The sequence below is a fragment of the Hirundo rustica genome, chromosome 5, assembly GCF_015227805.2.
Source record: "Hirundo rustica isolate bHirRus1 chromosome 5, bHirRus1.pri.v3, whole genome shotgun sequence".
NCBI classification, from domain to species: Eukaryota; Metazoa; Chordata; class Aves; order Passeriformes; family Hirundinidae; genus Hirundo; species Hirundo rustica.
In genome coordinates this window covers 18,094,393-18,120,488 of record NC_053454.1, presented here as the reverse complement: position 1 = coordinate 18,120,488, position 26,096 = coordinate 18,094,393, and the positions used below count along the sequence as shown (strand labels likewise).

The following is a 26,096-nucleotide window of genomic DNA, read 5'->3' as shown; positions in this document are numbered from 1 at the left end:
CATTTTGATATATCCAGCTGGTGCTGAGGGTTTGCACTCACCTTTAACAAATGGCTCTGTTTGCCGCCTGGCCAGATGATAACTTCGTCTGGCTGCACCCAAGGGACATCAGCATTCCTGAAGCATCTCTAGCTGTCCAGGAACACAGCCAGACTCCAGCAGTCACCCTCCTCTGGCAGAAGCATTACAATCTGGTATTCGATTAAATTCCAGGTTTATGACCCAGAGAAGGCCCTTGGGGAGGCCTCAGCACGGAGCAGGCAGGTGTGTCCGTCTCCAGGCCCACAGCCAGACAACAGCTGCCAGTGGGAGTCCTGCACGGCCTGGAGCTGCTGCTGGAGAGCCCCAGTGGCCCTGAGGGCACTGCCACCCCCCAGGGCTCCCACATTTCACCCTGTCCAGGAGCCCATTTCATTATCCCCTGGGGTCATTGGTCCCTGCCCCAGCGGCACCAGAGCAGGACCCGTCTCCAGCTCCCCACAGCCCTGCCCGGCCCGGCCGCAGGCACCGTGTCCTGGTCCAGCCTCAGCCCGTCCCTGGGAGCGTGCCGGGTGCCCGGGGCTGGTGGCCCCCAGGCCGCCTGCTCCTGGCAGGGGCGGTGGGACAGAGCCTGGCCGCCAGGCTCACCAGCAGCAAGCAGAACTACAATCAGCACTATCCAAAAGGGAGGCTCTTGCCAGCAGCCCATCAGGCAACAAAAGCATCCTGGCACCATTTTAGCTGAGGAAAACAGAAAGGACTCTTGGAGCTGCCGTAAAGTGTCGACAGCTACCAGCATGGCTTTCATTTATTTCTGAGAATGTCCTTACATGCACACATTACTATGCAAGGGGTACATTACATTGCAAACAGCTCAGTTTCTGCTTTTAGCTGGAAACTTCTTGGATATTTGAGAGGGTCTGGTTAACTAAGGTTTGCTGAAAATGGCCATTCCAGTGGTCATGGTCCATGGTGCCTGGGTCACTACCCTGCATGAAATCAGCAGATGTCATCCCAGTGGAAACCCTGCAGCAAAGTGTCCATTTGGGAATAACCATTCTTGGGATGACGGCCCCCTTGAAACATAGTGGGAGAATGTCTGACTCCCAAGAGCAACGCAAAGCTGTCACACGTGGTCCTCTGGAAAGCCAGACCCTTAACGAGCACACAGGCATTTAAACAAGGTGCAAGATCAGGCTTAGACAGACAGTATTTGCACACATCAAGCGAGAGACACAGCACTCACTCCCAAGGAGCACTACAGCTCCTGGCAGCACCGTGCAGACCCTGCATGGTTCCTCAGTGGGGTGCTTGGGAAGAAGAAACAAAGCACAAGACAAAGAAGAGACACAACAGATTTAGTCATAAAGCTTAACGGGGTGAATGAAAACAGGGTGAAAAGATGGATTTTTGTCTTGACATACAAACACAGAGGTTTCCTCCTTTCATGTGGAAGTGAGAGCTTGGCCATGCATGGTCAAATACTGTCTTGGAGTTTCATATCCCTCAGCTTCACCTACTCATACAAGCATGTTTTGTACCACAGACCTGTGTTGCTGTCTGACACACTGGCTTTTCTCTACATGGCTGGCAGATATCATAATGGCATGTGTACTTTCACAGTGGTTTAGTCCCCTACCCACATTTTCTGAGTGATAGTAGAGAGAAGAAAGGGCAAATACCATGAATCAGAGTCTTCTCCAGCATGACTGCTTTGCATGTAAGTTCAGAGAAGTTATAAAAGTATTTCCTCTCCTACACAGTGCCATTTTCTCCTCATTCATATCTGTAGGTTTGTTGCAAGTTGCAATCCTATGATCTCACAACCTGCAGTTTTACCTTCACTTGTGTCTTTTTGTTCAGCACTGCAAATACTACCTTGTTCACGTGACCTGCATACATGACATTTAGCTCCACTGGTCTTCTAACTCAAGCCTGTGCCATCTTGGCATAAATAGGCTACTTAACTGCACACCAGCACTCCTCTGTCTAGGAAGCCACTACACTGACTCACGGTTTATTATAAGGTCCATTGCAGACAGATGTTTTGCCACTCAGGGCCAACTGGAAGCTACATAGCCACTGTAGAGAAGCCACAGCTGCTAGTTCATGAGTTGGGCTCTGCAACCTGCTATTTACAGGCACAGCTGAGAGCACATACAGAGGAAACTTCTATCTGCTGGTGGATGACTACACAGCTATAGATACAGTATAAGGAAGTGAGTAACAATAAGAAAAGTGACATAGAAAAATTCGCTGGAATGAAGACACCTGGTATGTTTCACTCTGATGAAGTTCAAAGATGGGAAATTCAACTTTATGAAATCCAGAAATCAGGAAATAAACTTGTATCACTGTAATTACATTATTAACCATGGAAGACTGAAGGTCCTGTTTAAAATGAACAGGACAAGGTAAATAAAGACTATCAGTGGAAAGTGAAACATCACAAAAAATCTTGGTTATCAAAATAAGTGATTTTTTCAATGACAGCTTGATCTGCATTAGAAAAGTAGTTTTTTGGCAAGCAGCACCTGTAGATCAAAGCAGACTGCAGTTTATGCTCTCTTTTATTAGATTAAATCAGACCATGTGTACCAAGCCTCAGGTACGGAGGAAAAAATCCAGTTTCAGAGGATACCAGGCAAAGTATTCTCTGAGTCTTTGGAGCCTTCCTGGATTCTGCCATGCTCAGATCTCAAATCTTCATTGGCAGTGCATCTTACTTTACCCTTCTTTCTCCTCATGCTTCCCAGCATTTGGTGCTGTGTAAGGTATATTTAATGTTCAGGTGACTTAAATTACTCCTTCATGGCTGACAGCCACCTCCTTCCCACCCTCAGCTACGATGTAATACTTCTCAACAGATGAAAAGCATGTATGTCTTGTCTGGATTGTGATTTACTTACAGCGCCCAGAGATGTTTCAGGGTGAGGTATTTTACTTTACCCTGAAGTTAAACAGGAGCAGGCATTTAGATACAGACTTCATTCTGTCTAAGGGAAGAGGGGGATAGGATAACATGGGATTAACACGTGTATTATCTTACTTGTGCTTCCACAGCCGTAAGTTTTTACTATTCTTAAACTCTTCAGGCCCCTCATCACATGGAAGAGGAAGTACAGTCTGCTTTCTGTGATTCCTTCCCAGTCCTGACTGCCTTGTAGCTTCAAGGCTGATTTTAAGTCTTTAACTTCTTTCCTTCTAATTTTCCTCCCCAGAGTCTCTTTCCTCTTTCAGGCTTACCTGTAAAGCACATCAGGAAGTGGTGGTAAGACCACAAGTCTCAATACTTGAATTACTAGCCAGGCATCAGCAAGTATCTGCCTACACACAACTACACATCTGCAGGAAGGAAGGGGTGAAATCACCTTAGATTGCCTGGCTGTAGCTCACAGTGTGTTGTAAGTAAAAATGCAAAGGTACATATAACTTGCCAAAAAAGTCTCAGTCTTACCACTTAATTTTACATGGCAACTAAGGTAGCCCAAACACTGTAAAAACCAGTTTAATATAGGAAGTCTCTTATGTGATGAGGGATCTATAATACAGTGTACTGTCTTTATATTTTCCTATGCACTTGAAGGATATGCATCTGGAATGGTTACACATTTTCAGCATATAGAAATTATTTGTAAATTTACTAGTCAATAGAAGTCAAACTAATTCAGTGTCCTGCATCAAAACCACACTTTGATAATCAAATTACATGTTTAACACTAGCCCATAGAATATCAGCTCTGACAGGTCCTGATCCAGCCTCCTCTCTCAGCTTCCAGTGAAATCCACAGTCTCATTCAGCCTTGGATTAGACTTGAAGAACAGCACACAGCAAAATGGTGTGTGTGGAGAAAGGGCAGGAGAGCTGCAGCCTGCACACAGGACTGTGTTGTCTGACAGCTTGCCAGGCCCAATGTTGAAACGCCCTGAAGGGGTTATAAAGTGATACCATGTTAAGTAAGGCCACTAAATGGGTTTGATCTATTCTGACAGTCCCAGCTAGAGAGAGGGAAATAAAGTGTCATATGGAGTAGATCTCTAGGCATCATCCAGTTTGCCCACCTTATTATTTCTTCTGGTTTTTGTTTTTTTAACACAAGCTTGGAAATTTATATTATTTCCTTCTTCTTTATCGTAGTTGAAGATTTACATTCTTCCTCAATGTGGTCATTTGTCACAGATATGTTTTGGGTTCCTATCCTCTAAAAAACTAGGAAAAAAAAAAAATCCCATATTGTAAGCACTGTTCAGTCCCTCCCAGGGTCAAGCAGTGTCACAGAGCAGGCTATTGCATGGGGAGGGCTCTGTGATGTGCAGACCCCGTCTGCCCCTGAAGTGTGTGAGCAGCACCAGGCCAGCAGCGTGCTGAGCCGTGGCTTCATTCCACAGAGACACTTGCCACGTTTATTGTTCTTGATTAGAAAAACATCCCGAAGTTTAAAATTGACATTTAAGACTGAATAAAGTTCCAGTTTGGTTTTATCAGCGCAAACTTTAAAATAGATAAAAGGCTAATAGATTGTCTATTAGCCTTAGTTACTATATTTCTTTATATGACTGTGAGTGGGAAGAGCATTAAGGAAGACTATAAATCAAATGCATACTTCTGGTGAGTGCAGGAAATCCTTTATGTTTCACAGAAATAGAAATAAATGTGGACTTATTCATATTTTCTCCATTTTAAACATCGTCTGAGGCAGTATTTCTAGAAGCAAAATTATCAGAACAAAACAAAGGAAAAAAAGCTGCCAAAAATACGGTGGTGTCTAAAGCACTAATTACAAGCCACTGCCTCCTACACATATAAAACAGAAGAAACAAAACCCCAGCATTTTTGTTTTCTTTTATTTTTGGGGGGGCTGGGGTATAAAAGAAACACCATGGTTCTGAGATTTAAGACAATTCTCTTAACTGATAGCATACCAGCATGTCCACTGGAAAATAATCTGCCTTTAGTGACTAATTCCCAACAGAAAACTTGGCTACTTGCCAAAATGTACATATCCCTTCATGTGTGCAGGAAATCATTTTCAGCAAAGCCAGAGCTGCACTAGCAGGATGGGAGATTCTGAGCAAGGCCCCATTGATATATTCTGCTGGAATGGGTTAAAAGACACTCACAGCAGCATGTTATGGAGAATTTAAATATGCAGCATAATAGTAAAGCAATTAATAAGAGCAGTTGTTAACAGTTGCACAACAGAAGAGTGCTTTAAAATTCCTGTGCTCTTTAACAATAATGCGGAGAGACGCTGTGAAGGGAAAGGGGGGGGAAAGCCTGGCATGGAAGGGACATTCCTTCAGTTCCTCTCAAAAGTTTGAAAAAACCTCTGGATAGGAAAATACTATTGAGCAGCCAATTCTTTCCACATTTGGCAGAGCCCAATGCCCAAAATACACAGAACACTACTTCACTTTGAAAGGATTGCAATACTCCTATCTGAGTCATCTGAAAGCAAATAAAATGAGACCTAAACAAATAAACCTAATTGTGCATGGAAACAAATCCAGCTCTCCAGCTTGGCCATGGCTTTGTTTTTGTTAGTTTAAAGCCTACATATGCAGTTTTAGTGGCATCAGGAGTTATACAAATATTGACAACAAATTGCCAAATGTTGTTTTTTTCCCTTCAGTGCATAGTGTAAAGAAGCTGGGGTAATGCTTCTAGGAACCTTCCCCAGTGCACTGAACCAAGTCACAGCTTGATGGGATCCACTCCAGCCTCTTCTCTGAAGAGTAGACACTAATGAGATTGAGGTTGTTGATTGTTATCTTCAGAGACTTTTATTTTTCACTCATGAACTCTGCTGAACACAAATCCAGGCTTTCGAAACGTAGCTCAAATGTTTGCACCATAGCCAGGGCATTGTCACATGCTCTGTCCTCCACCCCATGATTTGTTGCTAGTTTGTGTCATCCTTAACCTGCTTCTGGTGGTTTGGCCAGGAGAGAAACAAATAATGATGACAGCTGAGAAAACCAAGCTGCTCTCTGACATCCTTCTTTTAAAATGCTATTGCTACTTGCTGGCTGTGGAGAAGGGGCAGTTGCCTTGAGATAGAAATCACTCATGAAATCCTGCTGTCATCTGTCAAAGGTGTATTTCCATCAAGTTGGTCTGAATCCTTAGCAGCTTGCTAGGAAAAATGAGAATATGTCAAATCTTGATCTGTCACAAGCCGAAGTTAGAAAAAAGATATTTACATTTGACTTTTAAATGAAGCCCAGACTTTCCTCTCACAGAAAGCCAATAAATTAACACACTTTCTTCTTCTTTGCTTCACGTTCACAAGACACCTACAACTTTTATTATTCTAACCGGCTGGATAATAAGGTTTTCATTTTGCAAATGCATAAATTTTTAGTACCAGTGAAAAATAAAAAGAGGAATTTTAGAACTGGATAAAGACTCCAAGTTTTCACACAAAGAAGCCACAGAAATCATTCATCCTCCTCAAAAACCTGACAGTTAAGACACTTACCTACAGTACTGGAAAGATTAATTGATATTTCTGTTTCTTCTTATTCATCCAGAGAACTTACAACTTGGTCTTGTAGATCTCAGTGAACACCTCATGATCAGGTTATTGAACACCCTACAATATACTTCTCTTCCCTTTTTATCAGAAATTGCATTCTACACATAAGAAACTCCCCAAAGAGTTGCATCACAAGTATCAAATTTCCATGAAATGTTTTAGGGTTTAGTGTTAAGATCCCCAGCAAAAAAAAGTTCTTGACTAATTGTAAACCTTGTCGCTTTGACTGTTACACTATCCACTCTTCAGCTTTTATAGTGTTACCTGCTCACTATTTGCAGGAAGACCTCAGTATATTCAGGAAGCCACATGCAGAAGCATCTGCAAAGGCTTTCTGTACTGCATTGCTCATCACAGTGCAAGGGCCCACAAGCACTTGCACAGTAAAGGGTGGATCACTAAATCAGTGAGAGGAATAGTGGAAAGGCATGAGAACTTGGGGGGTTGTGAGAAAGTGAAGGAAAAAAGATCGTCTCTATTTCACTAACTCTGGACCTTCATAAAAACCAACACAATGCCTGGGACTGTTCATGCTGTGAGCAAACACTGAAATATGACAAGGCATGTTGTGTTACACGATATTGAGGCAGCTGCTGTGATGGCAGTTTCAATCCACCAACTGGAGCAACGAAACAAATCTGAAATGTAAAAGCTAGATTTCTACCAAAATATTTCATTAATATTACATGCATGTAAGTCCGGGAACTCAGACTACTAATCCCCAGAGCTACTCTAAGTCAGCCCTGAAGGACAAAGCAACAATGCAGCTGCACACATGGGGGCTCAGAAGGTATTCTAGGTTTCAATTTCCTCACTGAAGTATGCAAAATTTCTCTATCAATGTTTTGTTGGGGTATTTTCTTTGAAATTTGTTGAAGGGGGAAAATACAGTTTTTCAGAGGAATATAAGTATGAAATGACTGTGTACCAACATATGAAGATAGCCAGATATAGCCAAATTCGTGTGAACACCTACTAAGTGGAAAGTTTCATCCTGCAGAACAGATCTCAGCAATATGTTTTAGGTCAGAGGAGGAGAAGACAGCTGAATCTTCTTTTGTCCTTGACTGCAAACTGAGAACCGAGGAGCTTCCACAGGTTATGCCACCCTTGAAACCTGGCCTGCATGCATAAGAGCCCCATGGCTGTCACTCGGAAGCCCCACCAGCCCATCTGTCAGTACAGGGTTGCTTGGCATAAGCCCTCACAGCAACACAGCCTTGCTTACTCAGCTATAACACCCTGCAGGTCCCACACCGTGGGAGAGGAGGTTGACTTACCCCCAAAAGTCACCCACGGAGGCAGGAGAAAGACATAGCTCCAAGTGAAAGAAGAGAGGAAGCAAGTTTTGTCAGCTTTAGCAAAACACTTTCTCTTCATGGAGATACCAATTCACATTGCTTTCGAATTTCCCTAGATTAAGGCAACAGGGAATAAGTAGGAAGGAAAGCAGCATCTGAAGCTGTCCATAAAACATGGTACACATGGGTAACAGATCAACGGATGTAAAGAGCACTTCACCAGCCTGCTCTCTCCTTACTTCTCTTTCTCTCACACACTCACCCACTCTTCCTTGAGCTGGGCACCTGCTTGTCCACTGAGGGAAGCCAATTAAAACCAAATTAATACTATAATTATCACAGATAGGAAGGAGATTCGGACAGCTACTACATCTAGGTGGAACTGCACAGGGGCACTGAGTGTTGTCCCTCCTGGCCCTCCCTCCCGCCGGCTCCTGCACGTCCAGGTCCCACAGTGTGGGGTTGCCAGTCTCCCACCGCAGCACACAAACTGCTCGGGACCATGACAAGGCAACTGGCACTTTCCACTCTGGCTGCCACTGTGGGTGGTCAGGTTGGTGTCTGCTCGTATTTGCACAGTACACGCTGTGGAGTCTACAAACTGTTCCATATGGCATGTGGAGGGAGAGAGCCATGCTAGCAGGGCATTACAGAGCTGCATTCATGTTACCATATAGAGGCCCTGGTCTGGTATTTGTCTTAGCATGCTTATTAAAAGTGTAATTGAGAAAAATCCTAATTCTCAGTTCATGAAAGTGCAGGAAGAATGGCTGCTAGCAAGACTGTGAGATTTATCTTAGGGTTTCTACCTGTCACCCTTCTGCTTGGTACTTGTCACATGTTTAATGCCCCTAAGGTCTTAACTTTTCATTTAAATAGCTTTTACATCTTAACTTTCTAGGCTACCTTCTTGTTCAATATCGGATCTTTTCCAGCTAATTAGTTGACTGCTATTTCTGAGACACTGTCAAGTTATTTACCTCACTGAACTTAAGTTCCTCCTCCCACACCCCCATCCGCCCCCTGTCTGTCTGGTTTCCCCCTCTAGTCTAGGTGAAGTGACAAACTCTCTCCCCTAGCCAAACATTGTTTTTACAAGGTATTTTTATACCATCACCTCTTCCCTGCATCTCCCCACCTACCCACCACAAACATATGCTGTGGTGGGAGGACATACTGGTTCCACATAATTTGCAATGTTAAGGCGACAAATTTCCCCTCCTTCAAGTATTTTTTTTTTTAAGATCTGGTTTGTAAAATGCAAATGGTAATGGGTTAGTTTCTCTTCACTTTTTTTACCCTGTGCGTGGTGATGTCCTTTGCTTAGAAGTCACCAGTGGAAAACAAAAATCACTTGATTTGTATTATTCTTTATGCTATAATAAGATACAAAAATAGACAAAGATAGTATTGTCTAGATTGATAGATTTCTTTTACTCATCCCAAGAAAGACAGGAATTATGATAATTTCTGAGAAAGCAGGCAAATGTAACCACTTTACTGACTTCATTAGCTGGTCACAGTATGTTTTTCTCTATATTAAAATCCACATGCAGTCACATTCACGCAGTAAAAACAACCTCAAGCGCTCTAAGCTTCAGGCCTGGAACCGTGGAAAACATGACTGTGGCCTTCATCATACCCAATTAGGGGCACATGTACTCTGCAGTGATTCTGATGTGGTGGATAAATGCCTAAGCCAGCTTTAAAGCAGGAGGAACAATCTAGTTAAAACAGCACAGAGCCCACACTGGGCTCAGCCACTCTAAATATTTACCATATTCTGAGCTGGAGGTTGCAGGGGCATGCATAGTACTACAACTGGAGAACTTCCAGTACCTACATTCACCACTGCAAAGCAAGGTCTGATGTGCTAAACATCCTGGTCATTCTAGCAGCATACATGCACAGAATGGGCCAAATGGAGACTGTTTATAAAAACACTGAGTTTATGTGGCAGGATGACTGAAAAATGCTTTTTATATGGAGACTGGATCTATTCAGCACACACCATTAGACTTTTTGAAGTGGAATAAAGTCTTACTCCTCATCCTAAGACCCAATTGAATGCTATTCCAGAATGGAATCTGCATTTTGATTCCCATTTTATGCAGAACTTTTAGTGCAGCGTGAAACAACCAAAAAAAGTATGCATCAATAATGAATGCATCCTTGTTACTTTAATCTTGTGACTTTGTCTCATATAAGAAGTGCAAAGAAAGATAAATTTGAACAACAAAACAGTAGGTCAACTCACTGCCAGCAGCAGGGGAACAAAATGGGAAAGTACTAAACAGTGAAATTTATTTATACTGTGCAGCAACAGGCTTCGGAGGACAAATTGTTAGCAGAAGAAGCCACTCATAGCACATGCAAAGCTTCTCTCAAATCAAACAGATACGGCTGTCATTGTGGGAAGCCAAGGAGCAGAGAGAATGAAAGAGAGAAGAAAAAACCCTCTCCACAAACTGAAAATATTTTGTAGTTAAAGGACTCAGAGCAGAACATGGGCAGTGCCTTCAGTTTCACTGTCGTTCTAGCAAGGTCATCTGGGAGAAATGTCTGCAGAAAACCACCGGGAGTGAGCTAAGCAAACAAGAAGGGAACAAGCAAGTTTCTCAGTAAAATGTGAGGAAGTTGGAAGGAACTGGTTGTCTATTCCAAGAATTTTCAGAGATTGCCCCCTTTTGTATGTTTAGGAAAAATGAGTGGAGGACCTCCAGACCATCAGGGAGGAGCCACTCACCCCAGTTGTCTGGGCATAGTTTGGCAAGGAAGAGCCATCCTCCAATCATTCTGCAGCTATCAGCCTCCAGGGCTCCGCTGGAAACAGTTCAGCGCAGTGCACTTCTTCTGGCTCTTAGCTCATCACCAGCCCCCTGGAACATACTCAGAAGCCCGTGTTATTTATTTGGGAGCATATTCTTTTCTGGAAAAACAACATGAAATCCTTGCATTAACACCCTCCCGTTGGCTAAAGATACAGCCCCTTTCCGTATGCCATTGCAGATTACCACGTGACCTCTGCATCTCAAAAGAAGCATCCAAAGATGTATGTGCTGATCCATGAGGAAAATATGCACACACATGAAGAGACTACTTCTCTCCCTTCAGGGTCACAGGACATTTTCCTGCATTAGACATTATCTGAACATTCACTCAGCAGCTGGACATGGCACAACCTAGCCTGAACCTATTCTCACTAGTGACAATCTACACAATATTTCACTTTTCTCATTTCTCTCCCCTCAAAAGCAGCAGTAGACAAGAGAAATGTGTCTTTGGGACAAATCTTTTGTCTTCAGTCCAGGTCACAGATTTTCTTGCCTCCTAAAAATAGGGCAAATGTATTTTTATATTCAAGTGACCACAGCTCATGTGTACCTACCTGAGCTAGCCATGCTGCGGCCTGCTCAGGTCCTGTTACCATCATAACTGTATCAGCATGAGCTTGGCACCAGCTGCAGAAACCATCTATGCAGTTAAGGAAATAGTTGGCCAAGCAGTCACAGCCGTACCAAACTCAGTGTAGGCTATATGGACGGCAGCATCCAGAACCTGGCTCAAATACATCTGCAAACACAGGCATTAGCCCATCTTTCTTAATGTTTTCAAAATGTTCTGAGATTTTGAGTGAAAGATCTGTATCAGCACAAAAGCATTCCCAGAACAGTAAACATACTTGGCCGGACCACTGCCTATGCTTGAGCTCTGATTTGCTTCAAGTAAATGCAGTCATTTATTGCAGGTTTCACCTTCTTGTGGAACAGCTGCTGTCTGCAAGGAGCCAAATAACAGACGGACTCTCAATCCTCGTGAGATACCTCTGGCTAACAGCATGCATTTCCTTAGAGGCCAGCATGTCACTGAACAGTTGGTTTATTCTAAAACACTGCATGCTGTAGGTGTTTCCAGCTGCCTCATGAGGTATTTGTGTCAAAACCCATGTTCCTGAAGAGCCTGCACAGTCTAAGCCATGTTTTATACCTGCCCCAGGAGCAATATGTTTATTTTAAAGCAGTTCTTTCTATATCACAAACCAGCTCTTCAGGGAAGGCACGTAGTAGAGTGGAAGCAGAGGCTTTGGGAGTTTGTAACACTGCTTATCTTATGAGGAGAACATCTCTTTGGTAACAGGGAAGGATATGAAGAAAATTATAAATAGAGGAAGACCACAAGGAAGTCAAAGGGTGCTGGACAGTCAAGACATACACAATGAATTAGATGCAAACACTGGCTGGAAAAGCACTGGGGAATTCACATTTCATTCAAAACACAGTAAGCCAATAAAAATATGCAAAGGTAGATATGGCAGGAGCCAAAGGAATTTTTGCTGTAGGACTGTCAGAGGACTGAATGGAAAGCACGACTACTGCGGGCTGTGGGAATTTGGCTGCAAGAAGTCCTGTCTGAATCATGCTGCTCACCACAGAGGGGGCAGTGTTAGAGGTGAGGTCTGAAGGCATCCTGAAGCTGCAAAAGGGAGAGAAGCTGGGGCAAACTTTGAAATAGACAACACACATTGCTCCTTCAAAATACGGAATAAGTTAAAGTAATGCCTAGATTCTGTATAATGCACTTTTGGAGAAGTGTATTATACAGAACCAGACTCTTACTGGTTTAGACGTCTGTAGAGTTTGGTTACTTTCATCGTCTGCAAAAGAGCTGCTCTCAGTTTACACCAGCTTAAGCCTCGTCCACCCCTCTGCACTCAGTACCACCCATCTTAGATTTAACCACGTAACAACTTCAAGAAAAAGCAAAGGTATCCAATCCAGGCACGAATTCCTCTGTGTTCCATCCCACTCAGAGAAGTTTTGGATACTACAAACAGATAATGACAGATGTTGGCACTCACAGACCCCTGTGCTAAACTAAAGCTCAGCAGCTGAGGGTCTCCATATATATCTGAGAAGGAAGGCTCACATCTATTCCTCCATTTCGAAAGTTTGAGGAGAAAGAGCTGAGGGTTGATGATTGTTTGTTTTATCTTTTGCCAAACTGTTTTCTTTTATTTTAACATGTTGTTTTTGCCTGGCCAGTTTAGTATAGATAGAGGTTTCTTCATCCCCCCACCAAACTATCTCAGGCAGCTTCCCCCACTCTAAAATAAAACAATAGAAATATCACTACCTTTTATTCAAGGCTGAACAGTAGGAGCTGCTTCCATAAGAGGAAGCTACACTCAACTAGGCAAACCATATCTGGTCTATGTAACAAGCAGAAGCTCCCCATCATCCCTGGGCTCTGCACAGAGGAGTTGTTTGCCTCAGTGTAATGCAGAACACAGTTCCTGCATCTGTACCACACTGCCTGTAAGAACACAGTCTGCTCCAGGAGTCACACTACCAAGATGAGCTCCAAGAAGTGGCGACAAAGTAGAACACACTTAGGAAGATGATGTGATGAACAACAAACAGAAGTGTGATTTTGGCTAAAGGGAAGCTGAGGAGCCTCTATTCCTATGTGTACCTATGTGTACAAGAAAAAGCTCTTACTCCTTTTAACAGGCAGTATTCAGAGGATCACCCTCTCTCTAGGTAAGTACATGACAAGAAGTGTTAACAGGACAAGAAAAGCGGGCAGAGAGCAAATGTGGCCAGCAACCATGGCCACACATGTAGTAAGTCCGAGTCTGGTGCATCAATAAATGTGTAAAAGTGACAACAGCTTTTTCAGGAGAGAATTTATTACTAAAAGGCAAGTAAGGTGATCTTGTCATTGGTACACTCTACAGGCACATGGAAGACTATCAGAGACTAAAACTTGGATCCTTTGCATCTCCATGAGTGTTGTAAACACCTAACTATTGGCTAGTTTTGGGGAGGGAACACACATTTCCATATCTTTGCACAACAAAACCTTCAAAAGATTTGTTTTCATCCCTGTGTAAAGAAAGGAACATAATTTTAAATCTCAGAATTTCAAGGAACAGAACGATTGTTTACGACACATGTTTGTAAGGAAAATAGTGCAGTTACGTCAAAGTTCGTAATTTACCCTTACAGTACAAAGGTAAAGAGCCTTCAAACTAGACTGTTGAACTAAGGGCCAACAACAGCTACATTTTAACCTTGCATTCAGAAAAAAAAAAACAACCCCAAAATATTGACCATAACTATAAGAAGGCCTACTTGCCCCATCTACTGGCCATTGGGAAGACAGGATTTACACTGCAATTAAAGGCATTACCACCGAGGCCACAATCCAGACAATTCTCAGATTGTCAATTCTAAATTTAAATGCATGCATAAGGGTACCAAGCACATAAGTGCTCTGCCAAACTGGAGCCTGAGGCCAATTATTTAGCATGGCAGAAATAGAAATAACAAACAAAGAGAAAAATGTATTATTTTCAAAGGAAATACTAGGGCAGTCCATTCAGTAATGCTAGTTTGTTAACCTTGAAAAATTAAAGAAATATGCCTTCTTTGCCTCTGAAGTTGGCCAAGGTAAATTAATGCTGTAAGATAGCAGCCTGCAGAACCCTGGTCACAAAGAAGCCATATATACTGCAGCTCAGTAAGGTCATCACAAAGTTACCATGCCATCTTACAGATTTTTAAAATAAGTATTTGTTTAATAAATAGTTTGATAGCAAGGTAAGTTCCCTGAAGACCTTATATTTTTTTTTCTCTGCATGCAGTGAATCCATCCTTCTGAAGCAGGTCTGTTTCTTTGAGGAACAGGCTGATGTCTAAATGGAAAATATAAAGTTTGGGATGACTTGATCAGACCTTTCACACTACCCTAGGAGGAAGACTTGCTGGATTTCTCTTTTAGCACATGCCTCACTCTCATCATGCTCTTCAAGGGCAGTGCCTGGCACTAGTACTGTAGCGTCTCTCTGCTACATGACCTCCCATGCTGGATGCAGGTTCAATCAGATGTGCCTAGAGAAAAGCTGCAGCCAAGAGAAAGACCATCAAATACCCTGGCAGCAAGCTTCCCACCAGGTAACCCAACATATGTGCAAGCTGATTCACCACGAGATCTTACACACAGCCATCCTCTCTCCATGTGAGCCCAGAAAGCCTCTGACAGTCTGTTCAGGCAGATATTCAGTATGCAACTATATTTACTGCAAGGCACACAAGCCTCCTACTCAAAGGATTTCTGGGTCTTGTAGATTCTAAGCAGAAACAGGACAATCAGTATGTGTATCTCAGCCCTGGCATGAAAGTTCAGAGAGGAGTTATTGTCACGACACAACAGGGAATGATGAATCTTCTTCAGCAAGCAGAGCTCAGCATTGCCTTCAGGAAGTACAGGTGCAAGCCTCTGTTTTGACGAGCTATGACACTTGTTACCCAGGAAACCCTGTAATAATAAACTGGCCACAGCAGGGAATAGACTGTAAAGGAGGAGAGGGAACAGCATCCCATCCCCACCGAGGCTCATTCAACTCAGGGGATAAATCGGAGAAGCAATTATGACTACATTTAAATATATAATTGGTATAGCAGCCAGGGAAAGAAATCATTGGCAGTAGATCTAGACCTGCCATAAACCAAGTGATGAGTTGTACATGAAATTTCATAAAGTACATGCACTGCTCTGAGGATCATCACAAAAGGTTTGCTTAGCCTCCTCCCAGAAGTATATTTCAGAGTGAGTTTTGCCTTAAGGGGATGGTCAAATGTTTCCGAAATCACTCAAGTCCAAACTCTATAAAGAAAAAAAAAAGAAAAAGAAAAAAAGAAAAAGAAAAGAAAAGGGGAAAAAAAAAAAAAGGACAACAGTGCCTTGGTGCAAATATTTGCACAGCCTCACAATTACAGTGTAAGCTGGGATCTAGCAGTTCTAGGTGACATCCCTAGAGGTCACAAAAAGGGCCAAGCATGTAACATCTAACACCTCAGTTACCTAGGGACTGAGGTAAAAGAAATACTGTCAATGTCCAGATGTATCTGCAAGGAAAAGGCACTGAAGACAGGTTCTGAGGGCTACCTCTCCAAGTTCTCCGAGCATCACAAGCCTGCTGAGCGGCTGCTCACAGGCACACAACCTCTTGGCATACTTGCACTAGACACGAGGGGAAGCAAACAGGTGTTTTGGGAGCCCTGTATCTAAGCTCACCTGACTTCCTCAATAATTCCTCATCTACATGGGACAAGTAGCACCACTTAAGAGTACTTCTTCAGCCTATAAAACACTGTATAGTAGAAGAAAGGCCAATATTTACACCTGAGAAAACAGATGCCAACTCTGTCTGGGCTTGTGAATTCATGCACACCTCTCCATACATCAAGACCCACCCAGAGAAATATAACTCCCAATAGCTCAGGATTTCTCTCTCCTGAGAAGATGCACAACATTCAGCTCCCTGAGCTTCAATCCTGTTGTGCTGAGAGGAGCCCCTGAGAGCAGCTGGTCATGTGGAAGCTGCTAGAAAAGGAGCCATGACAGACAGCTGTGAAAGAGACAACTCTGCTGAAGAAAGACACCAAAAGGATGCCAGCCCACTTTCAATGGCCACAGCATAGTACTGCTCTCAGAAACAGAGAGTCAGACTTCATTAATTCTCTAGTCCCCCATGACAGACACCTTTGACAGACCAAGTTCTGGAAAGCCCACTCTGTTCCCTGCAAAACCAGATTTAGACATCTGACTTACATCATGGGTCCAAAGCTTATTTTGTCAATCCAAACTGATAAATAATTCTGAAACTGGCAAAAGCAATTGTTTGGCAAGAACTTTGAATATAAATCAGGCTCCAACTGAAAGCTACAATGTTGACTGCAAATAAACCATTTATTCTTTCTTTCACTGTTGCCATCAACGTACGTGAGACAATACTTATCCCACAACTTCCCATCTCTGCCCCATTTTCAGTGTTCAGAAACAATCCTCAATTCTTATTTGCATTACACTTGACAGATTGAGGACCCCTTTTTTCCTTTCTGTAAAACAAGGTAAATGAAACATCCTTGTTCCTTGTGAATAACTGTATAATTAATTATATTAGTTATATACAGTACCTTTGAGGGGGGAAACATAGCACTGTTCTCTGAAAGATTTTTCTTGGTTTCATAACAGGACTAAATACAATTTGTCTTTCCTTTTAACTTTTTCCTGGGAAGAAAGTCTACATTCTTCAGCTGCAAACTTAGGTTACTGCTTTGGTTTGGGGTTTGTTTCATTTTTTTTGGTTAGCAATAAGAATAATGCACAAGAAGAATACAAAGACGGGGTTCTCTAGAGACTGACCCATATATTTTATAACAAAACACTGGAAAATAAGCAGTCCAGAAAAATGCTAAATGAGAAGCTTCACCCTGCATCTAGACACTTAGAAGTAGGAAATTATCCAGCTGACTAGTCCCTGTTTTGGGGGTTCTTCTGGAGTATGGGAGTAACTATACCTTTAGGAGCAGACATACTAAAATTCAAGACAAAAGAAACATGCAAAGCAACTCGTGTATCACTTCTTGCTACTACCACAAGCATTAAAAATATCATTAAACATGTCATTCACTCACCAGGAAATAAACATCAGAAGGAACTGGAAATCACTGCTTTGCCACCACTCAGCTCTGACACTGTTGCTTTCCACCTCCTTGCAGAAGTCCAGCAGCACCTTTCCAAGCACCACCTACATCAGGGCACATTGTAATGTCCCACGGGCTCAGCCAGCTCACTCTGACATAAAACGAGGCACACGTGCTGGAATCAGCCCAGGGCCTGAGTCCCAGCTGGCACATCTAAAATGATTTCCGACCCAAGGGGAATGAGAGAGGAGTGTTTGGAAAGACCATGTGTGCAGAGACTTTCCAAATGTTAGTAGCCCTCCTTTAGAGAACTAGAAATACTGACTAGGCTGAAAAACAATAGATGGTGTGGATTGTTCGAGGTGTACTGGAGGGATGATTCTCTTCTTGTTGTGGACTGGACTGGACTGGGCTGAGCAGCCCCTGTTCCTTTGCTGGTGAGTTTGCACAAACATGACTGTGGCTCTTGCCTTGTTGGGTGGACAGAGATGTGACTACCACCCATGCCCCACTGCACGGTTGCCTTCCACTGCCAACGCCCTTCTGTCAGTGAGGCTTCCAAAGGGAGTATGGCTGACCAGCTCACCCAGAAATAGCTCCTCAAATCCCCTCTTCAAAAGCCTGTTCCATCCATACTTTCACTAGGAGCCAATTCTTTCATCTCCAGTAAATAGAGCTCCAGATTTTCTTTGCTTTGAATAACAGTGTTCATTGAACAGGCCCTGCTCAGGTAAAGACTGAGACTTCACTATGACCTTCCATATCCTTAAAAATACTGCAAGCTGAATAGAGCCTCCTGGCAAGACAGATGGATCCAGTCACTGGCATCCAGATCCCAGTGTTGGTGCCCTCAAGAGAGAACAGAGACTCACTTTAGCACTTGTTTATTATGTCATCTAAGTAATGCACAGAAAAGGGATAAATGAGAATCCCTGAATCACTGTAAGGATGTTTTCTCTCCAGGGCAGGAGTGTTATGTCCAGAGATAGCAATATCATAGTCCCTAATATATTCTAACAAGCTTTGCACCAACACACATGATGATACTTCCACCTACACTTCAGACAAGTAGGTACTGAATCTGCAGTGTTCCCAGAGATAATGACCTTGTGTACTCACTTACCTAAGACTGAGGAACTAGCAACAAGACAGTACATAATCCTGAGACACCTTCACACCAAATAATCCTTAGTATCTTGATCTGACTCCAGAGTTAGCTTTGAGCAGGGAATTGGATTAGATGACCTCCAAGTGTCATTTCCAGTCTGTGATTTTGTGATACGACTGCTTTTAAGACAGCACGTCTGTGAAGAAACAATGAAAAGACCTCAGCTTTGGAACTGGGGGTTCAATTATAATTAACATAATCCTGGCAAAGATTTTTGATGACCCTTGCAATCAATGAAATGCAAACAGTGTACAAATACTGGACAGATGCCTTACATTCAGAGAAGACTTGTGGGATTATGCTTTCACTTCACTTGAGGCAAGGATGTGAATAATTCCTTTCCTGAGAATAATTCTTCTTCAGAAACTCCCTGTCACTTTCTACAACAGCAAATATACAGCAACATTGTACTAAACGTATTTCCCCAGATATCCAGAAGGTGCAAATGTAAATGTATATATTCCTTATCGTATATGAAGTATTATTGTGATGTTTTCTACAATGATACAGGATGGTAAAGCCATTAGCATGATGAGGAAGACTTTCACCATAACAGTTGGCATTCAACACAGAAATATTCATAAGAAGCTGTCCATAAAGAATACTTGGAACACTTGGAATATGCAGATGATTTTCAGAGCTGGCCCCTGCTATGTTTCAGGAAGAGAAGTTTAATGGTAACGGGATGGTCAACATATTAACTATCACTAGAGAACAGAGGATATGACTCCTCTGTCCATTCAGGTAAAATTAGCAAAGCAGACATAAATATTTTACCTCTTGTATACAGCAGAGGTACGACTTCATAAGTGTTTCTTACACAAAGGAGGCTATTTACCCAGAACAGAGTCTTGAAAATATCAGAAGTTATTTTCAGATAGTTGGGATCTGATAGCCTGGCTTGGGATCTATTTCAGGACAGAGTGAAGAAGATTGCTATAGTGCAAGTAGGAACTACAATTTTTCCCTTGATTTATCTCAAAAACTGCAAAATTGCTGAATCCTGAAAGAATTTAGTGGTTGAAGCCTCCTGTCTGCTGTAGATAAGTGCCCTAAGAGCCATGTTCCTAAGCACAGCAGTCCTAAATGTCTCTTTGGAATGAAACTGGTTTTGTGTTTATACATTTCTGTACTACCAGCAGAATATTTAACATGGACACTCCTGGTACTGGAACTGTCTGCCTGCAAACAGAGGTAGAAAAAATCATCTAGGAGATGAGAAACTTTCCACATCTTTAGGACTAGGATTAGAATCTGGTTGTGAAGATTCATGGTAGTTTCAACAGAGAGTTGCACACCAACTTTATCTTGGGAGACAGAAAATAGGAACAAAATATCTTTTGGCCTTCTGAGACTTAGAGATTACCAGAACTTTAGCTAGACCATGCCATCAGGACAAGATTCCTGAAGAAGGATGGGCAGAGTGACTGATGGTAAATAGGTCATGAAAAGGGATAAAGACATCCTTAGAGTTTGTAGGATCCAACAGGGCATACGGATCATAATCCAAGCAGTTCCCAAAGGATGGGACACTTAATGAATCACAAACTGCCATCAGCATCATTCAACTGAAGCTGAATGCACAGTTGGCACAATTGAAAAATAGTATTTTTACCTTCATCTGTATCTCTTCTGTGATTCCAAAGGACTGAAACAAAGGGAAACTTCTTATGTTCTTCAAAGCAGTCATTATCTGGTTGTCATGCCTGCCTTGTTAGGAGCCTTTCTAAGCAACAGGCACCCAATGACCTGTGGAAACCAGAACTGGGTGTGAATGCTTTTGCACGCCCCTAAATAATTTTGCTAATGAATATAGATGTGACAATTCACTTAATCCCATTTTGTCAACTGGATTTGCTCACTGCCTTTCCTCTTTTCCAAGTCTGATGAGTGATGGTTTTTCTGACTAAATAAATCCATCCTTGAGTTCTTGTAATATTTACAGCAATATTCTATTAGCTTAGCCTAGCCTGGTTCTTCTGAGTCAATAATCAGTGACAAAAGACAAGATGATTACTAACTTCCGAACTTTTGAAATAAACTGATAGCAAGAAACATCTCTCCTTCCTGCCTGGACTGGGGAGGCAGGTCACTCTCTGATGTTTAGGCACTTCTAACAGAATGGTTAATTTTCTGTGAATCATGGTGCATGCAGGTACTTCTTTGGAAAACATCTTTCTACCTGTTCTTCTTTCCACAAAAGCACACAAGAATCATAGTAAACTGTGACAGAAAGAAAAGTGGGGACAGTGGAAAGTCCCAAAGTAGAATATGTCAGAGTATTAATTGTACTACCTCATCAGGTAACCAGCCTGTCAACCTGACAAAAAATTCAGGGGATGTATTCCCTCTGGACTTTAGCAAAGCATTTGGAATGATGTCACATGGGAAACAATTAGTAGCTGCAAGAACTGTAAGGAAAGAATGAAAGTAGCTAAAAGTGGAAATGACAAATGGGAAGTCATTGGCCTGGGTGGATTTTACTGGTGGCAGCCCTCAAAAGACTGTCCCAGGACAAATTTAACATAATTGTTTGGCATAAAAATCTAATTATACTAATGAAATTTTCTGATTAAACAACTTGAGAGGCAATGTCAGAGTAAAAGAAAAGCTGGAATGGTAGCTATGAGACGAAATTTAACTGTTAAGTGCAATAAGGAATAACAAGTTTTTGCAATGAACCCAATGCTTGTCAACTGAAAGCAACCAGGAGGAACTCTGAGACATATTGCAAGAATTGCCAGACTTCAGGCGTGGGAATGCATCCCTCAGATCCTCACAGTTCCTTACAGGCTCCTTCACTGAGTGCTGTGGCTGGCACTGTTGCTTTGATCCAGAAGCACAAAGAGTTAGGCAGGCAGGCAGGCAGGCAGCAGAGGCCACAAAATCCCACAACCCATGTTAAAAACATACAGAAAATGCAAGGAGTAGAAATGTCCCAAAGGTTCTTAGGTGGGACAAAGGGGTTTGGATTGAACGATAAGAAATTCTTTGTTATATGGAACATCCAGCAAGCCCACGTCAGCCACTCACAGGATAATTGTAAGAACCAGAGGAAGACAGAAGCAGTGAAGATTCTAAGACTAGCTGCTTTCCAGGCTTCAGAGGACTCCTAATGGCACTGTTCATATCTGTAGATGTGAGGAGTTATGAATCCTGAGCTGGCCTGCCACAATCACTGGCACCCAAAAATTCATATAGACTAGGTAAGGGAGCAAACACTTCTGGTTAATATCCATAGTGGTTTCTCCTCATTCAGAGTGGAAGAATACATTCCTAGACTTGTGGGTCGCTGAGAACTCCTCCTACAGGAATTTCTGAAGCAAAGGGAACGCCTTCCTCCCCTAACTTGACCAGCATTGCTGATACTCACCCTTCTGAATTATGGAAAGAAGCTGATAGGAGGCACCTTGCCCTGTGACCTGGGCCTGAAAGACACTTTTCAATATCCGGTCCTTTCCAGCACAAATTATTCTGTGATGTTTGGCCTCTTAAAGTAGGCTAGAGGAAAGGACAGCTATATAGTTCCTTCTCAGATGCTCTCTTCTTATGATAACCTTTGTCATGCCCAGGAACTTTCTTTAGACAGGTTTTCTTCCAGTCTGCTGGGGAGGAAACATAAAAGAGGTCAAGAAGTATCCCAATTTGCACTGCAAGCCGCAGAGCCTCCAACAGCTGTATGCCAACGGATTTATGTCCTATGTTCCTCATGCTCCCATTCAACTGAACGCTGTTTCCTCTTCATATCCACCACTCCACTTCCAAGTGTTCCTCTGGGGCTACAGGAGGAACACTCTACTCAGCAGTATCCGAAGTTCTTTCTCACCTCCATTCACTGTGCCCCAACCTCCTGTGCTCAATACCTGTAACTCTTAGAAGGCTTTCAGCTGCTTTTTTGGCATGCCAAGGTCAGAAAAGGAGGACCCATTGTAACAGAAGATAAGGGAAATAGCAATTCAAAATACTGAAAATTGCTGAGTCTCAAAAAATTGCTGAGGCATCTGGGCTACCAAAAAAAGCTGACCAATATTCCTCTTTTTTGTACAGCTGTACAAAATATTCACGAATTGAATAAGTTGAATTTCAACTTACTCATATTTGCAGTTCTTCAAAAAAATATATTAGTATTGTGAAAAACAGGTGAGTTTTCTGTTTGCCTCTCAAAATATAAAATTTCCATTCTCAGAACATAGCATTTCAGCAGTATAAAGATCTGGGAAATTTCATTATTTTCTTTTGTAGAAGATTCTTCAAAACATTTTAAATTCCTGGACCCAAAATATCTGATTCTCACACAAATCCAGACCAATTTTTCCTAACCTTGAAGAAAACTTCTCAGACAAGAAAAGAACGCTTTCTAGAACATCAAAACCCCCCACACTCCTGTATTTACCTTCAATTGCAAAGAATGGGAGCACTACTTATGGCTCAGATGGAACTGAAGCTCAAAGGCTAAATTACTTACCTGCTGCCAGACAAAAGCGTGGTGGAATATGGAACTGACTACAACAGTCCTATTTTCCAGGACAGTGTCTTAAACACAGCACCATTTTTCTTGCAAGGCCCACACAGTCTGCACTATGGAGAAAGAGACCTCGGATCACAGGTCCAACCTAACTTTGACCTGAACTTTGTGTTTTGCTCTCACCTCTTGTACACTGTCCACATAGAAACAGTGTATATTCCACAGCACTTTCTCAGAAACTGGAGAATAATTTTCTTCCACTAGCAAACATACTTTTTGGGTTGTGTGGCACAACAGAAAAAGCCAATACAGCTTTTCATTTACTGCTGCATCTGCATGTTAACATGAAGGTCAGCAGGAGTGTACACAATACAGAGAAAATGAGTAGTTAATTATTGCTAGACTGGAAGAAGAGAAAACACATGCTTTAATTTGGTTTAGAAAAGAGCAAATCATGAGAATTGCTTCTTCTGGGCTGTTTTTTCATAGGAGGGCATATACAGAATAAAATTCATGATAACTGGAGGCTAGTTGATGTGCTTTGAGTTTCACAGATAAAAAAATCCCCTGTCATCATTTGGAATAATCTCAGTAAATTATTACAATATTCAGCAAGAAAAATCTCACTTGATTTTTTCAAAATTCCATGAGATTTTTCTGGCTGAATATTATACTCATTTATTGAGATTGTTCCTTCTCACATGTGTATAATCTGGCAATTTGCCCATATATTTTACCGTATTTACTCCTTCTCAAGTGTTTGTACTTGAGGGTTTCACTGCATCATCAACAATCTCCAGTACTTCAAAACTAAGCTGTGTTTACACCAAAATGCTAGATTTGCTCTTTATGGAACAAGTTTTAAAAATTTCAAAACATCAGCATACAACAGGCCAAAACCTAGCACAACCAGTTTCTGTTGGGATGTCAAACCACTGTTTAGAACTTTTCTTAATTCCTTCAAGGGCTGAAGGTTTATCTGCTCTTCACAATCCAGCTACAGTAAATAAGCAAAATGCATTTGTGCAACAGGATAGAGATAACTTAAAAAATATTCTAAGGCATTTTTATCAAAACAATCAGAACCAAAACCAGCAAATTTAGCTGCTCTGCAGAATGCAGGCCTAGTCCCCCCCAATCACCAAATTAATAGTAGTTGGAGGTTATGAAAGTAGTGAAGAACTCCTACTTCCAGAGCAAGGTAAGAGTCCTGGAGAGCACAGTTCACTACACTGAACTTCACTTGCCACTGGGTACCTGGAAGAAGAGGCTGAAGTCAAGCATCCGCGAGCAGAACAAAGCATTGTCTCAAAGCAGCTGCAGGACTAGAACCTAACACAGGAGAATGGGGCAAGTCTCCAGGCAAGCGACACATTCCAGAGCAATCAGCAAATTTCAGTGTAAATTCTGGATAATTATTGCAGTACGTACCTTGCTGACTTTACAGTTTTATCCAGACAGAATAGCAAAAATTTGAAAAAGACATTCGCTGTCCTAATGCCTTAAAGCCATGGTCCATCAGGCCACTTTATTAGGTGGAATGAGAGTGGGAAGTGATGCTCTTAAAGACCAATGTGCACCGTCCCTTCTGTAGTACTCAACTGATATAAACTGCTGTAAATTCTGCACAAATTGGCAATTACAAAACTTACCATGCTTTTCTGCACAAGGAATTCGTGATCATGACCTACAGACATGTATAGTTCTAGAAATGCTAAATAACTGAGTTCAGGTACTCAAATGTTTTGTGACATTTAAGTAATGTGAAGGCAAAAGGCTCAGCACCTGCCACCAGCAGCCACTGCTCAGAAGCCATCTAACATTTTTCAGTGTTATTGCTCAACTTCCCAAAGTAAACGAGTAGCAGAGATTGTCTTATCTCTTAACCCCAAACTAAGTAATTTCATATTTTCTGTCACATCATTTATACTGATGGTTTCACATTACCATGATGCGATTTTTAAGCATTTGTGTCACCAAGTGACAGAAGCTGCAAAATGGAAAAATTCCCACATTCTCTGAAAAACCTTCAGCTTGCATCTTGTCAGTTATCTGCATTTCAGCTATGTTTTATTTTCACTGAGAAGGTATTTTAGATGAAAAAATTTTGCTGAAATGGTCTGATGCATGAATGTTTTGTTTAAGAAAACAGAAAAAACAAGGTTCCCTCATTTCTTCAGTCTCACTGAAGAAAGGTTTCAATTATAACCTCTTTTTCAGCTCTATTCTTCCTGCAGCAAACACTGAATTCACTTTGTGACAATGTTGCTCCGTTCTATGCAATGAAACTTCAGACTGAAAGAGGGTGGGTTTAGATGAGATATGAGGAAGAAGTTCTTTGCTGTGAGGATGATGAGGTGCTGGAACAGGTAGCTCTGAGAAGCTGCGGATGCCTGCAAGTGTTCTAAGCCAAGCTGGATGGAGCTCTGAGCAGCCTGGTTTAGTGGAAGGTGTCCCAACACATGGCAGCAGGGTTGGAACTAGATGAGTTTTAAGGTGCCTTCCAACCCAAACAGACCTATGATTCCTACACTGAATGAGTACACTTACTCTGGCTTCAAGCATCATGCAAAATGACCTGAGAACTCAAAGGAATCAAACATAGCCACATTTTCCCAGTAAGAAAACAGAAAATATTCTGATGCATAGAGTGATAATAGAAGACTAAATAAAAACTAACTCAGAGGAGGTGTGTCTGAGTGGGAGAGTAATGACAAAGACAGGTAGAAGTAGAATAGCAAGTAGCAGAATGGTAGTTTGGAAAATAACACTGTAAAAATGGAATCTTTCATCTGTTGTCCCAATAAAAATGTGTGACATCCAAAAAGATGACAAACATCTGCTAATGTTAGGAATAACACTCTGTGCATACATTTTCCAAAACATACAGGATCCTGCAATGTTCTTTAAAATATCATGTGTCATAATTCTACTTACTTAACTACATTAATTTTCTCTAAGTTGAGTATGTTTTGCCTGCTAAAGTTACTGGTAACAAACCTCGTTGTGTTTACCCAGACCCACAAGTTCTGCCATTCTATTTAATCCCCTTGTCCTGCAGAGGAGCAGGAGGAAGAATGGCCAGGGGGACACCTGGCAGACAGCCAAGGTACCTTCCACACACACTTGCAAAACAATGAAAAAAAGTACACA

General features: G+C 42.0%; 1 long non-coding RNA gene across 2 annotated transcripts; it reads right to left on the bottom strand.

Moving 5' to 3' along the window:
- Window positions 1-2,552: 2,552 nt before the first annotated feature.
- Window positions 2,553-17,403, bottom strand: LOC120753274 (uncharacterized). Of its 2 annotated transcripts, none has more exons than XR_005701038.1 (3): window positions 17,302-17,403; window positions 4,042-4,181; window positions 2,553-3,225 (listed from the first exon to the last, which is right to left on the bottom strand). It is a non-coding gene; the product is annotated as an uncharacterized LOC120753274 (long non-coding RNA). The 2 variants fall into 2 exon arrangements; XR_005701039.1 differs by lacking the exon at window positions 17,302-17,403 and adding an exon at window positions 10,566-10,866.
- Window positions 17,404-26,096: the final 8,693 nt, after the last annotated feature.